This window comes from Frankliniella occidentalis, unplaced genomic scaffold (assembly GCF_000697945.3).
Source record: "Frankliniella occidentalis isolate FOCC.00 unplaced genomic scaffold, Focc_3.1 Scaffold48, whole genome shotgun sequence".
In the NCBI taxonomy this organism is placed as follows: domain Eukaryota; kingdom Metazoa; phylum Arthropoda; class Insecta; order Thysanoptera; family Thripidae; genus Frankliniella; species Frankliniella occidentalis.
The window spans coordinates 1,354,313-1,358,365 of NW_026267178.1; positions in this window are offsets into that span (position 1 = coordinate 1,354,313).

Consider the following 4,053-nt stretch of genomic DNA (forward strand, 5'->3'; position numbering starts at 1 on the left):
CACTCTCACGGGACGCGGGGATAGCCCCCCCTTCCCCCCCCCCCTTTGCTACTGCCCTTGGCGAGGAAGCCGCAGCGGTGCGCGGGTGCAGGGCGCGCAGGGCTACGGCGGGGCGGGTATAGGGCCCGCGGGGGGCTCTCCCTCCGGCTGGCCACCGCGGGCCGGTTTAACGATGGTTGAGGCCTCCGCCACACCCGCCCGCCCCTCCTCCTCCTCCTCCGCTGGGGTTCGCTGGTGACCAGATAAAGATAGACGGCACACGGTGGCGCGGAGGAGGAGGTGTGTTCCGCGGGGGGTTGGGGGCGCCGCGCTGCTCCCCTCGACAGCCAGCCAACACTGTCGCCTTCCACTCCGCGGGGAGGGGCGATAGGGCGAGGCACCCCGCCCTCTAACCGCGCGGTGTTCTGCTCAGTCTGGCCCGAGACCCAGTGGTCCGTCCTCCCCGCGGTCCCCGCGGCCCGCGCCGTGCAGAGGAGGGAAGACCTGGCCCGACCTGGCTGTCCCGACCTGGCCCGCTCGTCCGGGAGCAGGAGCGCGATAAGGCGGGGCGGTCGCTGTGGTGATACCCGCCCTTGTCGCCGGCCAGCTTGACGACGTGCTCTGCGACGTGACGGACGGTGCGGGGGGCGATGACCGCACTCCACCGCCACCATGGCGCAAGGAGAAGAAAGGTACACACAGCACCGCACTGGTTCAACCAAGAAATAGACCCTTTCGGAATAAGCGAAGTGAAGAACAAGGTGAAGAACAACAGGCAGGAAACAGTTGCTTTTACTAAACCAAACGTTTATGAAAACTCACATAAAATGTAAACATTATCAAAATGATAGGACCTACAATTTAGTCACGTGTTTTGGGTACGTTTTGGTGATTAAAAGCTATTGTTTCCGGTCTATTGTTCTTCACCTTTTTCTTCACTTTGACAATTCTGAAAGGGTCTATTGCGTTGGCATTCCCTGTTGTGTCCAGAAGAGGCGGAGGGGGGGGGAGAGAAAAAATTCAATCGTTGGTTGGTTCGCTAAAGACTGTATGTACCTCGTGGAGAACCCCTGGAGGGATTGCTTGTAAAAAAGAGGTTCTGTTTCTCTTTCTTTCAAGTCGAGTGGACGATACAGTGGCACAGCCCCCTCCCCTAAACAGCAGTCAGGCTCTCTCCAGTCTGTGCCTCCTGAGCGAACGCAGCGATTTGCGTCCTACGGTTACGCTCCCAGTTAAACAACGTTTCGTGACGTATTCCGTATGATTTCATCTAGAGTTTATTGTTTTCGAACTTCCGAGATGCCGAGTCGAGCCGAGTGGACCTTAAATATATCCAGCAGAGAGAGGATACATCCAATTAACAATATGCAACAGGTTTTCAAAACCGGCATGATGTCCTGTTTCAAAGGTTAGTTTGAAGATCTCGTAATTATTCTCTTTACCTGCGTCGCCAGTATCTCAATTGTCATCACATATCATATGTATTTATTTTATTATTTTAACTAAGTGATCGTGGCTGCACGTTCAAGCTAGGCCGTCTGGAACTTTAAAATCACCCTAACCTCACTTCATAGTAAATTTCGTTTGCCATTGCTGTTAAGACTGGCATCTAGTGTAAGTGTTGATTCAGAGTCCACAAAATTCAAGCTTGATTTCAATGCATCGTTCCAGGTTCAAGTTTTCATTACGCGAGCGCGATTTTGTGTGTAAAATCAAGAATACTACAGTAATTTGTCATTTTGCACCATGCTCAATCTCTTTACAAATTATTTTGTTTACTGATGATTTTTCCCAAGTTTATGACAAGTTATTTGTTAACTTTGATAATTTTCAGTGGCTATCTTTTGCAGACTATATGTGTATCTGATTTACAATTATATCAATTTCATAACACAGGGGCAGTATATCCTAAATTTCAATCAGTTCCTGACAAACTAAAGTCTTTTCAATTATTTTACGAATAGTAATGGTTTCACAGACTTTGCGAACAGTCTGTTGAGAATTACTGTTGTCGCAGGGACATCTTTCAGTAGGTGTGCGGTCGCGTTATAGGCGTAATAACGCGTGTATTGAACTACTCAATGGTGGGTAATTGTCGATCTCGTTTCGACGGTGACGGTCGTCGGCAATTTCGCAGAGGGCGCCCTCTCCTCCTCCTGTCCTCCTACGTTCCAACGATTTGACGCGCGCCGTTCTGTGTTGGTGTGCTTCCAGGACACCGTGGCCGTGGCCGTCGCGGTCGTGGCCGTCACCGGGGACCACCCTGCGGAGCTTGGCGCGGCGCCCGCTGGAGCGCGCCCGCGGCCTCATCACCAGCGCCGCGGACATGGGCAACGGTAAGTAAAATCCGAAATTTTCCCAGAAAAAAATTGAAACTTTTCCAGAGAAAAATATGGAAACTTTTCCAGAGAAAAATGATAACTTTTCCAGAGAAATAGAGGATTTTTTTTCCAGAAAAAAGTTAAAATCGTTTCGAAAAAATGTGTTAAAAGTAAAACTTCTCCGAAAAAAAATCAGACATGCCAAAGAAAATTCTTGAAAAATTCCCCTTCGAAACTCTTGTGAGAAATTTGTAATGCCCAGAGAGGTGGAGTGAGTCGGGCCGGCAGTGCGGCGCCGGCAGCGTAGGCAGCCCATCGCGCTCCTCGGAGCCTCGCGGCCGAGCAGAGACAAACGCAACGCCGCCGCCGCGCCGGCCGGCAAACTCGCGGGGCTCGAGAGCGCACCGTATCGCGGGCGGAGAAATGTTTCCGAACGTGCTAGAAATAACAACGCGCGCTGCCGCAACGACTTGCTTTCCATACCAGTCAGCCGCTTGTCTCGCAAGCACATCGCGCCTCCGCCGCTTGGCGAATAAGACATTTATTCCTCTCCGCCCGGCCCCCAAGTGTGTCTGTGTGTGTGTGTGTGTTTGTTTAAGATCTATCCTGCGCTGGCCTTTCTCGCGCACACCTACCCACACACCGACACACACACAGACACACACAGACACACACACAGACGTACGCATTCACGCCGAGTGTTAACAGCTTATTTCGATGGTATCTCGCGAGCCGCGGGCGGCGTTCAGTTCAGGTCGGCCGCCCCGCCGTATCCTCATGATGCTATCCTTGCGGCCCCGGCCCCGGCATCCTCCGGTCCGACCCGATGGTGCAGCTGCGGTGCAGAGCTCCGGGGCGTTGTGCAGCTGCCGCAGCGTGCAGGGGCGGATCCAGTGCCGCGTATTCACTAGTAGAGCCCTTCCAAGCCCCCCCCCCCTCTCCTGTCCGGTTCTCTCTGTTGGCCACCGGAAGGCAGCCGTCTTGTACTCCACACTCCATGCCCCGTCGGCGCCACCGGCCGGCCGGCCGCCAAGCGACGGGCTGCGTGGCCGCGCGGACGTGGAGCACAGAGCGGATAATATAGCCATTGGGTCGTGCCGCGCCGTGCATCAGCGGGGGTGTGCGCCAGCGCCGCGGCCGTGTGCGCGGTGCGGTGCGGTGGTGGGCTGCCTCGGCTCGGCAGGCTAGCCGCGTGGCAGCGGGGCGCGGAGCGCGGCGGGGTGAGAGCCGAAGACACAGAGAGAGAGACAGAAACATGGAGGGGGGAGGGTGAGAGGTCAGTGCAGCGCCAGCGCGGCGCAACAGGCTGCCCCTCCCCCGCTCTCCGTCTCCCTGTCTCCCTGTCTCTATCTCTCTCAGTGGCGGTGGCGGAACCGCGGGCCCATCTCGCGATGGACCGCGACGCGCGATATGCCAAACAAGCGGCGCCCATTCAGAGCAGCGGTGAAAGTTGTTCGAAAAACGTTGCCATTTTGACAACTGCCATAAAGGTTTAAATGCTGCAACTTGATGCAGTTTATCGGTCGAGTCGAGCTCTTCCAATTTTTCGCTGAAAACGCGAGGAGCTCGCTGTGCGCGCGTCCCCTAGGCCGTGGCATGCATGAGCTCCTTGGCGCGCGGATCGGATCGGATCTGTGGGGCAGTCCCGCCCGTCCCGTCCCGAGCAGCGGGCGAGCGGCCCGGCGCGGCGGCGGCCGGACCCAGGAGGACCACTACTGCCCCTCACCTCTCCTCCTCGTGGCGGGGCGGGGCG